Source organism: Epinephelus fuscoguttatus, linkage group LG3 (assembly GCF_011397635.1).
Source record: "Epinephelus fuscoguttatus linkage group LG3, E.fuscoguttatus.final_Chr_v1".
In the NCBI taxonomy this organism is placed as follows: domain Eukaryota; kingdom Metazoa; phylum Chordata; class Actinopteri; order Perciformes; family Serranidae; genus Epinephelus; species Epinephelus fuscoguttatus.
In genome coordinates this window covers 39613543-39627969 of record NC_064754.1, presented here as the reverse complement: position 1 = coordinate 39627969, position 14427 = coordinate 39613543, and positions in this window count along the sequence as shown.

Genomic DNA, 14427 nt, shown 5'->3' with positions numbered 1-14427 from the left:
GCACGACTAGAAAAAGCAGTCTGGTGCAAACTACGATATCGTCGTCGTTTAAAAAGAAAGAGCGTTTCCCTGACCATCGCGCTAAAGAAATAATCAGCGGCATTGGAGTTGAGTAAAATTGTTTAAGCTGCACTTTAGATATAAGCATGTTTTGTTTACTGCACTTTAACAAAGTGGGAAAGCTAAGTAAGTTCCTAGTAAAACTGAATCTGAGCAGGCTTTAAAGCTGACCAGCTGCACTATACTTTTTATTTTAATTGAGTAAAACTGTTAAAGCAGAAATTTATATTTATATTTTTCATTCAAAAAATGTGTTAAAAAAACAGCAGGATTTTATTTTTCACTTTTATATTTCTATTTTCATTCAAACAATGTGAAAAAGCATCAAAAATTGTGTAAAAAGAGTTAACTGCTGTGGTGGTACGTTTTAATAAGGTTACCAATAAGTAAAAGATATTTAATAGTTGTCCATTTTTTTCATTACTGTACCGAAAAAAAATGAACCGTGACTTGTGTACCGAGGTACGTACCGAACCAAGATTTTTGTGTACTGTTACACCACTACTATTCAGTATTATTTACTACTGCATAGTTTTTGTAAGTAAACAAATTATCGTTGATATAATTTTTTCCAACTGGCACCCAATGTTAGTTCTTCCTTGTTCTCTCCTGCAACTTAATTTGATGCTGTTGGATTGTTCAAACAAAGTGGATCTGGGGAATTAAGTGTCGACTTGCTGGGAATGAAAAGCGTTGATGTTAGTTTGGATCAGCAAATGAAGGGAAATGAATTGATTCCTGGTGCACTTCTAAGTAAAACACTTCATCTTTGGGCTTGGGAGAAGATGTCAAGTAGTTTTAAGTCAAAGTCCAAGTCAGGAGTCATTGGTGTTAAAGTCCATGTCAAGTTTCAAGTCTTTTTTGATTTTGTCAAGTCGAGTTTAAAGTCATCAAATTTGTGACTTGAGTCGTCTGAATGAGTCAAACCCACACCTCTGGTTATTACAGTCAGAGTCCAAGGCAGTCTGTGTTGAGTTGGAGAATTTAGGGTAATTCATTGGGTAGTGTGAGTAAATTGGGAGAAGGGATGAAGAGTGGCTTTTTGAATTTTATTGAGATACAGTTAGGAACAGATAAAAACAGTTAGACCTCTAGAGAATGGAAGTCCTGAGGTCTTGTGAGGAGTCTGGTCCTGGCCCAGTGTTGGCTGACTCCTCTGCGGAGCTCGGAGGGAGGTCGGACATGGCTATCGCATGCTCCTCTTCGTGCATCTCTTTGTTTTGGGCCAGGGTTGAGGCCACATCAGATAGGTCAAGTGCTGCTATCCTGGTAGAGAGGAGGACAGTAGGGCAGTTGACAGCCATTTAACAGTTGGATCAATTGCAGGAATAATCCCTGATAGGGTGCATGCTTTAGAAGCTATTTGATACAAATGAGGATAAAATCTATTTTGCTTTACATGAGAACAAAGACGAGCTCATTCTGATGGGACACTTAGAGTACCAGTACAATACAAACACCACTTAATTTGCTGTTTTCATAATGGCTGTCGAGCTGCTGTTGAATATGGTGCTGCGAGCAAATGCTAATATTTTCACCGCAAGGTCTGTTTATTTAATGACGCACCAGATGGAGAAGCTAACAAACTGTGGTGGAAGGCGATACGCTGGGAGGTAATGACACACCCAGATATAAATAGATCACTTGACATTATTGACTAATTGCAGGTGACAGTGTCCTCAATGAAAGAATTTCTAAAAGTGCTGCATGCCCCGGTTGATTTACCCTCAAGGGTAACCAAACTGCCATCTTAAGTGTCATTCCAAATGTGAAAAGCATGCGTGCTGAAGGACTGCATCTTACCCAGAATGCATTTTGGTCATTCATTACTTCCTCAGCTGTAATCTGGCATGGTACACAAGAGAATTCTGCTACCTGCCCGAACCTCAAGGGTCCTGCTAAAGTCCTTGGTTTTTCTGGGTCAGGCTAAGGCTGGTTTGTGATGTAAGGCTTTGGACTTGGATGGTGCTTGGGTTTTGTTATTTTCAAATGTATTTTATTAGGAAAGTTCAGTATTTACCATCTCCATCTGTACCCAGTGGGGCTGGGTATTGTTTAAAATATCACAATACCAGTACCAAAAGCAGGACTCTAACAGTGATACCTTTTTTTTCTACAAATTTCGATATCCGTCATGTGAATGAAAGCATTCAGTGGTGTAAAATGCAACCAGTCACCACAGGTAATGTAATGTAGCTATACTTTCAAACATTTTGGTGGCACCTGGGCAGGCTAAACTGCCAACTTTGTCATATACACAAAACTCAGATTCACCACAGACTGTATGGGTTGTAGCCAATCTAATTGTGTATGGGTGGCCCAATCACGCGTTGTATTAAATTATAAAAGGGCTGCAGTGATTGGCTGTGAGCAAAACCATATAAATAGTCATTTTTTCTTCATGTGGGTGAAAAAAGGATCAAAAGCAGGTACCATTTGACTGGAGAAGTTCTAATATTGCTTGATACTAGGTTATTTTGGTTGATACCCTAAAGGTATCGACCCCAGCTCCAGTGTCCAATATGGTGAGCTTGTGGATCTCACTTTTCTTTATTTTCAAGTCTCAGTCCTGCTAAATGGCCAGTACTTCCCATTTCAAATCCCTCTCTCACCTGGAGACCCTGCCTATCTGCTTTCCAAGTAGCTACATGCATGCTGTATGATGCTACATAACACCATGTTCCAAGAAGAAATGAAAGGAGGCTTGTTCAACAGCTACTGGAGTATGGGTTCGGGGTGACTATAGTAGCTGTCTGGAGCGTCAACCACCCATCATGTCCTATATCGCCACTACAGGTTGCCTCTGTGTGTGGGTGTCTGACACCAACTGGCCACTAACCAAGTGTCTGCATTTGACAAGTTGGGAATGAGACTGGTCTGGTGTTCAGCTGGTCTGCCTTAGGATTGTAGAGCAGTCAAAGTCAGATGCAGTCCTTCTTTGTCATTACAAAGCCACCATTTTGCATTGCAAATAGTGTACACCAATTTCAAGAGTATCATGATTAGCCTATATTGAAAAAGTGTGTGAATACTGATCCATTTGGCTCTATTACAACCATTTACCTGCTGTACAAATCATAGTCGCCTTCATTTTCAAAATGCATGTCTTGATGTTAACATCAAGCTAAAGTCCCAAAATGCTTCTGACCTCCAAAATGGCTTTGCTTGCTTTGCACCGTGGCATCCTTGTGTGTACAAGGAGCAACACTTGGTGCATTTATTGCTGAGATGATACTGCTGCTAAATTTGTGACTTAGAGAGTATTCTAAGTGACTTTTGTTGTTTGTTGGCAGCGTTTTTAGTGATTCCCTCTTCCACTGACAACTGGATTGTCACTGCTGCTATAAAGTCTCTTAACAAGGACACATTTCAAGATGACTCTGTCGACTGTTTAATAATTCAGTGTTGCTTTGTTATCGTCTGTTCTAGGCACACATCAGTTTTCTCTTTGTGTCTTGCACGCTTTCACTGGCTTAATCAACAGACTCATTGGATCACATACAGACAATGCTGTTTGTGCAATGCTATGTGAGTTTTGATTCTATACACAGACTCTCTCAATCTCTCAGTCTTGTTTTTTTATCCTAAGTTTTTACACACATCCTCACCCTACACTTTTACATGGTCACTCCTCATGCACACACCTTTGGCTTATTATTGATTCAAGCCTGCTAGTCTGATTAGGAAGAATAGCGGTATTACCCAGTAATGCTTTGGGTTCACGGGACTCACACTCTCATGTGACCCAGCAAGCAGCCTCCTGAGCACATAGCTTACCAAACAGCCAGGAGGGAATCAGCTGAGAAGCACACAACTGGTGGTTCCAATGAACCACAAGTTTTCAGGTCAGTGAACAGCATTTAGTCGGCTGACAATGGGCAAGCCTGACATCCAGCTGGTGTTAGTGACAAGGAAACTGATACTGTAGAAGTCAGTTTGGTGGTGGCAGAAAATCTGACTCTAAGAGAGAGACAGAAGAGCAGAGCAGAGAGGTACTCTCTGGGCTCACTGAGATCATATAAACCTTGAAATGGTTTAAATCAGACAAAAGACCAATATACTGTACTAAAGGACCCCTATAAATCTAGCATAGCAATGTTTAGAGATCTTTGTCCTTATGTTTAATCTGTGATAAAGACTGGTGAAAGATGACAATGAGATCTTTGTCTCATCTTTATTAGATATATGGGAGCTATCAGTGTGCAGATGTTTTGTCTGATTTCTACCTTAGGTTTCCTTATTATATTCAGCAAAAGTGAAAAGAGAAAATAAGTGCTCCTGTACGCAGCTTAAACAATTGTTAGAAAAGTAATCCAAGAGTAATCAAATGTAATGAGTAAAATTACACTGACAAATAAATTTAAACAGTTACATTACTAATTACAATTTTTAACAAGGTAACTGTAATCTGTAACCTGTAACATTTCAAAGGAACCCTCCTAACAATGCTCACCATGTGTTACCTTGAATATGTGTAGAAAGCGTTATTTTTATGCCTCTGCACTGGCGATGCCAGAGGTGTTGAGTTTTCAGGTTGTCCATCTGTACTGACATACAGACGTACATTTTATTCTCGTGAAGGTGTTATCTCAAGAATGCTTTGAGGGATTTCTTCAAATTTGGCACAAATGTCCACTTGGACTCAGTAATCAACTGATTTGGTGGTCATAGGTCAAGGTCACTGTAACCTTGTCAATCTCATTCTTGTGAACGTGATATCTAAAGAACGCCCTGAGGAATTTTTTTTTTTTTTTTTTTTTTTTTCAAAATTTAGCACAAAGGTCCCCTTGGAGTCAAGGATGAACTGATCAGATTTTGGTGGTCAAAGGTCAAGGTTACCATGACTTTGCATTTGTTCATTCTTGTGAAAGCATTACCTCAGAACCACCTTGAGGGAATTTCTTCAAATTTGGCACTCACATCTACTTGGACTTACTAATGAGCTTATTAGCTTTTGGTGGTCAATAGTCAAGGTCACTGCAACCTGCCCATGTCTAATTCTCCTGAACCAGATACCTAAAGAACACCTTTCCAAATTTGGTGTGATTGTCCATTTGGACTCAAGAATGAACTGATTACTTTTGGGTGGTCAAAAGGTTAAGGTCACTGTGACCTTGCATCTATCTCATTCTTGTGAATGCAATATCTCAAGAACACCCTGAAGAAATTTTCTCAAATTTGCCACAAACATCCACTTGGACTCAACAATGAACTTACTTAGACTTTTGTGGTTGAAGGTCAAAGATCAAGGTCACTGTGACCTCAAAAAAGATGTTTTTGGCCACAATTCAAGAATTCAAACACTAATTATGACTAAATTTCACACAAATGTCTAATAGGATATAATGATGAAGTGATGACAATTTATATTCAAAAGGTCAGCTTCACTCTGAAATCGTAATGTTTTCTGTCCATTAGTCAATGTCATATCTCAGGAACAGAAGGGGAGACATTTGGTCAAATACTGAATTGGTGACACTAATCTTAAAACTGTGCTGATTGCACAGATCTTCTGTGCTGCTGGGGTGAAGATGTGTGTGAAGCATATATGTTTTCACAGACTGTAACTGCAATTTCATGGGTTTTGGATGTGTGCAACCACAAGGAATTAATTCTAGTTTTCGCGTGCCTCCACTGTGAAAGGAGAATTCAAAAAAGGCAAAAATTCTTTGTGAATTGACAACATCAGGGTCCACATTTAATAGCATCTGTTTACAAACTCTCACACAACTAATGTGGTATAATCCAAGTCTCATTTATCTCAATTGTATGCTCAGTGCTTACCAAACGATTGCCTTTTCACTGAAACGATTTAAGACACCAAACAGTCTCACACACAGGAGAGTAGCGTGCCTGGGTGTGCACATTTGTTTGAATTCTGCTAGCAAAACTCAAACACACCCAAGTGCCCAGGCACACTGAGGGCATGCTACACGTAAGCAGAAGTGTTTCATATTGTAAGATTTTAGTAAACTAGTTAGATTTTGTAAACTGTTGATTTGATATAGTTTTGCTGTTGTTAAATGTGAACTCCTTTTACTTCACTTTTCATGAAGATTTTTTACCTTTTTTGAATTCTCCGTTCAACCTGGAAACATCCACGAAAAACTAAGTTTTCTTTACAAATTCAAGGTAACATTCATACATTCATCTTCCATAACCACTTATCCTGTCGGGGGTCACGGGGGGCTGGAGCCTATCCCAGCTAATATTGGATGGGAGGCGGGGTACATCCTGGTCGCCAGACTATCACAGAGCTGACACATAGTGACTGACAACCATTCGTGCTCACATTCACACCTACGGGCAAAATAGAGTCACCGATTAACCCAACCTGCATGTCTTTGGACTGTGGGAGGAAGCTGGAGTACCTGGAGAAAACCCACGCTGACATGGGTGGAAGATGCAAACTCAGTACAGAAGGGCTCCCCCACCCTGGATTTCAAACCCCCAATCCTGGGTTTGATCCAGGAACCCTCTTGCTGTGAGCATACAATGCTAACCACTGCATCACCGTGCTGCCCTCAAGGTAACATGCGATGAGTAATTAATACACAACTGGTCATTTTTGTGGGTGAAGTATATCTTTAAGAGGTCATTGGATGTGAGCTATTAGACTGATGTGTTAGACAGTGCTCTTTACCAACATCATCAAACACCAAATGATGGTATATCTTTTGGGAGAATAGTGTTTATCCCTCTAAATACATGTAAAATGTATGTCACTGAGCACTGAAGCAAAAGCAAAAGGTTTTCCTTTAATTTATTACCTGTATGTATGTATGTATTATTTATGTAACCACTATAGATGTTAAATAGAGGTTTATATCTGTGAACATACTGTTGAGCGTTCCCATTGCCTGCAGGAAGTGTGTCATCACTGCAGTCACCTCCTGTAGCTGCCTCTGGTTCAACACACCCTTCCTCACATGCCCGCTGCAGGGCCGGGGCACTGCATACACACATGTACACAAACAAACACAAAATCTCAGATATTAATGTTGTTGCTGACTGTTACCCGTCTACAAATCAACTACATGCTGCATCAGGCTATGTAGAGAAAAAAAAACTAGTGCAGCATATTACAGATAAAAGGCTATTCTCTCTTTTATTGAGAGAAATACTGAACCAATACTGGGCACATTCTCCTCATGTCATCATCTATCAGTGTGGAAATGTTAGCTGCAGCTTGGGCAACATCAGAAGCAATCATGTACCAGCACTGCTGTAAGTCCCATCTGTGATTGTAGCGCCGTTGGTACTACAGCTAGCAATCAGATGGCTTATTTCAGCTATTAGAGAAGAAGCACTGTGATATGGTTGGTACAAGTGCAAAGGCAGACTAAGTATTATTCTGATTACCATTCATAAAAAGTAAAGACAGGAAAAGAGTCTGTTTTATAAAGACTGAGCCAGAACAAAAAATCATGCTACAGTACAGTCAGATTAGGGTTGTAATGAAAATCTATTTTTGTACGAGGCTGTTGGATGTATAATGTAGCTCAGCCTTCCCAAATTTATGTCTATGGATGGCAGGCGACAGGAAATAATATTGGCTAGGAGCTGAGCTGTATTAGGTAAAGGACATTTGGTTTGTACTTTAAGTCCATCAGAAAATTATGGCCTTTAGGATAACTTTTTTTGACCAAGTGTTCCTGGAGATTCAGTGTACAGAAATCGGTGCTACCTACCTGTTTTTGTTACGACATTTGAGGATATAGATAATGATGATAACAGTCTCCAAGACCAGGAAGGCTGCAGCAGAAATAGCCCCAATCTTCCATGCCTCCAGGCCCAGCTCACTTGTCTCTGAACAGATACATTAAGGCAGAGAGAGAGCAAGGGAGGGCAGGAGAGGAGAAAACATGAAATGTGATGCACTACATTTTGCTACAACTCAATCAACTGTCCCTCAACTGCATATAATGGAAGCTGTACTCTGACACCCTATTTATTTCGCACTATTACAGTTTAGCAGGACAAAAAGAAAATACCTGTTTTTCTGCTGTCGTGTCATTTTAACAATCTTCCTTCCAGTGATTTACAATACACCAGCTTAAAGGTGCATGTGTGTGATGCATAGGGTCATAGACAGAGTATAGTTCTAGTGAGGCAGAAAATAGCACATTATTATATTGTGACGGAATGGTCCCAACTTTCTGGTCTTCCCCCACCAGTCGGTGTGTAGTAAGCCTGCTCCACTGTTTATTCAAATGGAACAACATCAACTTGGCCATCTGCATATTTTTCTGGCAGAATCATGATGATGATCTGTTTTCTTCTTCTTTATTCTACCCAAGTTTTAAGCTGCAGAAAATCTGCTGTAATATATACACAGACCCATTTATAGCCAGATATGCTAAGTTCTGAAACTGCACTTGAGAACTACAGTATATATTACTTTAAGTTCAGTTCCTTTCATTTTTTCCTAATTGGGACATTAAGGTCAAAGCTAATTAATTACATATGAGCCCAAGGGGTTAGCAATTACCCCTTCTCCACCAGATTAGCTTTGGTTCTTGAGCTGGTTTCAATCAGGACTCTTGGAATCTTGGCGATATGTAGTGAACCAAGTGTCCACCTATAGTGTTGATCAGAACCAATTAGATCAAGGATACGTCATCAAGACAACACTATTTGCAAGACTCTTTCCAACTTGTAGAGTATGATACACTAATGTCTTCACGGCTTGCACTTCAGGTAAAGAAAAACCTGCTGTTTTTTGGTCCCAGCTGGGAAACAACTTTCTGAACCTATTTTTTTTTTTTTGGCTCTGAACAGTTCAAAATTTGAAACTGAAACCAAACCTGTTCCATGTTGGTGGAAAAGAAATATGTAATATATTGTATTTTTCTTTGATATTTGGATATCTTTTCTACTTTACATTTTACCTGTGTTTCCAGCTGTATCTTCCACCAGCTCGTTGGCCTCCCCTAGTTTCTCCCCTTCTGCCTGAGGCGCTTCAGCGAGACCATGCTTCACAAAATTATCCAGTGTAGGTTGGGCCACGACAGGGTCATGTGGCAAAAGGTCATCAGTAGGCGTGATGATCTCATTGCCATCGCTGGATTTCTCATCACCGAGGGTGTTTTCTCTGGCCTCCACCCCACCAAGGGATGGGCTGGGGGTGGGCACCTGAATCTCAGGGATCTGCTCTATGGAGGCTTCATCACCATCCTCTGGCTCTGGGGCAGAGATCACCAGCACTTCTAGAAGAGGGGTTTGGTATGTGACACACACATGAAAATGAAGCAAAGAGGTCAAGGTTTAGGGTTTATTGAGTGGACCTATGGAATGTAGAATAATGTATGGATGTGCTGCAGCTAAGATTGGAAGTTGGTCCATGATTCGGATGCATTTGTAAGCTTACTCACAGTATGTTTACAGTGCAGAATAACATATCAGTCTTTGCATGTGTCACAATAATCACTGGGCTTGAAGAGAATTTTAGAAGTTTCAACTGATAAATGATTAATGTCCATGTCAGGATTTTATGAGTAAACATTTTCTCAAGCTCCTTCTACCAAAAAGCTTTTTGATAACATTTCAAAACCAGAGCAGCTCAGTTTTTTTTAACCACGGTTTTTCAGGACACGGGCTGGTAACCAATATTATTGTAAAGTGCATTAAAGGGGGTTTATAATCTTCATTTAAGAGCTTTCCTCTCTTAAAGTAGGTTAAGATGCAAACAATGCGAGCTTAACCAAAGCTGCTGAGTCTAATGCAACTGAATGTTTAAAGACAAATACCATTGCAGTTTTAGGTTTGTGTGACCTAAATTATGAAGAGGTTTTACATATTCAACATCTCAGATAGTTATCTGATGAGGATGTACTGGAAGTAAAGTGAATGGGGCGGCTAAAACATGAAGCTAATGGGAAGAAAGTCGACGAGAAGATTTGCTGGGAAATTTTGACTTTGTTTGTATGCTGAATGAGGCATGGTGCCAGTCAAGCCACCACACTGAAGCCTAATTTCTTTGTGCCAGCTTTTAATTCTATTGCACAAGCACATATCTCACCTTGATCCTCCTTTTCACTGCTGTGTGAGGTCTCCGGAGCAATGTGATCCTCTTCTCCAGCTTGGTGGTCACCCCCCTCATTTACCAATGCCACTGATTCCTCCTTGCCTACACCCTCTCTGTGTCTTTCACCCCCTTCTGCTTCCCCCACTATTGTACCTTCTGCTTCTACCTCTCCAACATCTCCTCCCTCCACCACTAAATGGCCTTGTTCGTCCTCTACTCCCAATCCTTCAGCGCCCTTCACTACGTTTACCTCCTCTTCTTCTACTAGTTCTCCCACTACACTTTGTGTGCTCTCTATTTCATAATTATCAGAAGAGGGTACTATCACCTCACCTTCAATTTCATCCACAATAGCTTCTTCATTTCTCCATACATCTCCTGTCTGTTCCACGTCAGACACTGCCGGGCTAGGGTCAGACTCTACTGCAGCCCCCACAACTCCTGGAGTTTCCTCTACCTCCTGTGTTTCTGTTTCAACTGCTCCGTTTTCTTCTGACAACACAACCTGCTCCTCGCCGTCCTCCGCCTGTGCTTCCTCCGCTGCTAAATACCCCCCTGTCTCCTCTAAAGCAGCTCCAGTTTCCTCTACAACCTCCTGACTGACTTGGGTGTCTAGAGACTCATCAATAACCTCCACCCCCTCCACCTCTCTGTCTTCAGTTTCTACACCTGCTGTAGTCTCCACCACAGATCCAGCTGTAGCCTCCCCTTCGACAACCCCTTTGCCCCCCTCAGCTACATCCTCAGATGCATCCACCTCAGCTACCTCCTGCTCCTCTCCAACACCAGTATCTCCCCCCTTGGCGCCCGTATCCTCACCCTCCACCTCCTTCTCTACCACCTGCTCCAACACCTCTGCCTCTGCGTCAGTTTCGAGGGCATCCTCCTCAGCGGCCTCCTGTGCTGCTGCCTCGTCTGCTTTCGCTTCACCTCCTCCTTCCACCTGCCCCAAAGCTGCCTCCACCACCCTCTCCAGCAGCTCCTTCAGCACTTCCTCTGCCCCACGACCTTCCACCTGCTCTGAGGCCTCCTGCACGGCCTGCTGCACCTCCTTCAGGCTAGGGGGGGCCACCACGGGTACCACATCTGCAGGAGGCAGCTCTGGTTCAGGGGGTAAGGCCTGGTCATCTTGCAGGGTGACTGCTGTGGAGGACTGGATGGAGGTAGACAGACCTAAGGAGATATATCAAATATTTTGGGTCTTTTTGTAGCAGCTGTAAGTAAAACAACCAATATATGACACATATACACATATATGCCATATGTGGCAACATAATCACTGCAGATCACTCCATGAGGAATACAGCAAAATTGTGTTTCTTTGCCATTGGTTGGTTGATTATGTCATTATTCAGTGATTCAAAATACAAAAACAGCAGCACATCACGTGTAGGTGCAAGGCTATTGGATATTATCAAGCAAAATTGTGGTTTGGAGTCAGTGTGCAGGTGTTACTCCTTTCATCCAAATACAAAGACATCATCACATAGATAATCAAAGCTATTTGCATAATTCCACCCTACCTTCAGACGTGCAGTGTTGTATCAACAAAACCACCAGGAATCCTTTTAAAAAGCAGTACTCCATGTTGTCAGAGAAAACATGAAAAATATAGTCCAAAACAATCCCCAGTCTCTCCCAGGAAAACACTCTTTACTTCCTTTCGTTCTTTGCTCAAACGTCAAGTGTAAGTGTGTGCACCACCACAAGACATACACTGAGTGTGTAGACTCGGGATGGTTGGACAGTAAATTGGGCCCGGGCAGGGAGGGTGATGTTAGCAGGTGACGCTGAAAGGAGGGAGGGTGAAAAAACGAACATCGCCATGTTAAATATTGCCACCCTGAGGTGTCTCCGTACCACCAGGTGTCTCTATGGGAGTTGGGGGTAAAGTAGCACTTGAGTGTTAAATGCTTGTGAGACCCTTGCGAGGGCTGTGGTGAAATTTGGGCGGCATGTCACACACACAGTGAACTCTGGAGGAGCAATTATAGGTGGGCTGTGAGATTGGGGCATGAGTGATGCTACCATTAAGGCCTGACATAGAGCTACAGAGAATAGATCTGAGTGTAAAACAAAAGTGCTGCAGGAATAAGTTCATAATAATATCACAATGCACCTGACAAAAAGTAGTATTCTCTTGAATAAGGTTTTCATTCAGAAGATGTGAAATGGCTCTCTTTGTGTGTGTTGCAGGTGTTTTATGAATCACTTTATATGGCTCTTCTTTCTACTATTACACTGTACTTCTATGTCACCAGTCTTGTGTACATAGCTAGGATTAGAACAGTGATGCCTCGTGGTTTCTAACTGTTATCTAACAAAGACATCCATGTCCATCATGTTATGTAATACATTACAAATAGTGTCTGTTACATGGATGTCTGGCGTGTGCCTGTTCGGTCTCACAATGGCATGGTTAGTATAGGGATACACTGAAATTGGAAGTTGATGTTACATTAATTGAGATCCATCTGTAAATGTACAGTGTCAGCCGTGGTGTATTGCTAGAGGCAATGAAGAATCCCCAGTTGAGTTTTTCTGCAGCAGTTTATTTATATTCATATCCAGGTTAGCATCGATGACACATCCCAAGAGTACACAAAAAGCACTTGGACTGAAGTGTTTAAATTTTCTCTGCAAATGCAGCCGTGTATGAAACTGAGCATTTGTGTTTTTGCAACCACGAATTTGTCATTTGAACTCTGATCAAATTTATGTTTGCGTTAATGCAAGGAAACAAGCAGATCTGTGCTGCCAACTAACTAAGTGCCGTGTAGTGGAGGTTGTAGGGGCTGGGGAGTTGCTGAGTTTGTTGTAAAGCTAGCTTTGTGGATCTCTGTCCACCACATTGGTCCATCCTGAGTCACAGGGTGTAAACTGTACTTATTAGCTTGCCATTGACTGTCTATTTCAGACAGAATTCTACTCCCGTTCTCATGGATCATGGATGTCTAAAGACGACTGATTAGGCACTGGAGGCAGGGCCCCGTTCATTCTTATGAAAATCGGTCAGTGGTGCACGAGGCAAAGAAAATTCGAATCCCTGGGTACCCGGTCTTCCACATCATGGGGCCCACAGAGCAAGAACACTAGAAACTTCACCAGCCTAGTGGCTAAAACTCTGCTAACTTGAATGGGGATAAAATTATTATCGGGCCAAATTGATCACATCACGATAGTGAAATAAATCATTTTGCAGGGATTGTTAAGTTAAAAAAAAATGTATCTGCTAATTTACAGACGTCTCCCTCCCAGTGTAAATCTATGGGAAAAAGTCATTTTGGGCCCAATGGCATCAGCCTAGCATGGCTGTTTAGTGTTGTTTAGAGTCACTTGACAAAACTTACATATTGAGAAAGTTATATTGTGTCTTTCAGGTTGGTTTAAAATTGGAGCATAATTCCTGAGTAAAGACAAATCTGTGACGTTGAAATCTTCCCAGTTTACTTTACTATTGGATATAAAGTGCCCAAGTTATTGTGCCTCGTGCAGGAAGTAATATAGATATCATACTTCCTCTTATTCTTGATCAAATCTTAAATTTGTTATTTTGTGAGTACCCATTGATTTATGGGATTCACTGATGTTTTCTCATTTTCATTCTTCTTTTAGAAAATTTTTACAAGTGGCTGAGACCACTCTTACCAAGGTACACACACAAGTTTTTAATTTGAGGAACATGCATGCATATAATATTGTGAAATTGGGATTATTATATATTTTAGAATAAGGGTGGGATTATCAAATTAAATTATTCATGGGTTTAAAAAATAATATTGGTCCAGCAATCCCAATTAAGACTATAAACACCCTTGGACGCATCTGTCAGCTTCTGATTGGCTTACATACTGCTCTTAGATGCTTTGGCCATCCAAGCCGTATGCAGAGAACACATTTTTAGAGATCACACAACTCTCTTTGATAAACTTTGTTTATGTTTACTTAATAGCTCATTGATTTCACTACTTAAGTTCTTCTTACAGCCTTTTTGAGGCATCTCCTCAATACTTTGGCATGAGCTAGAGTATTTGCACATCGCACAACGCCAGCCCTTGTGTAGTGTTTAAGGGGGCTAATAGGTTACTTATGATCAAGTGGGATTCATCATTCAGCACCCCTGGGTAAGAGCAGATTTGGATGGTTAAGAAGGTTTGGTCCATCTGGAGTTGGCTTCTCTTATTTTTTGTCTTAACGAAAAATTAAGAGAAAATATCAGAAAAAAATCAAAGAGAATGTTCCTGCGTGAGGCCCACTGAGTCATAATGTGGTGAATTTTGCACCATCTATCTTTACACTTAATATTCAGCTGCTTGATTCAATTCTGAAATTGCCATTTT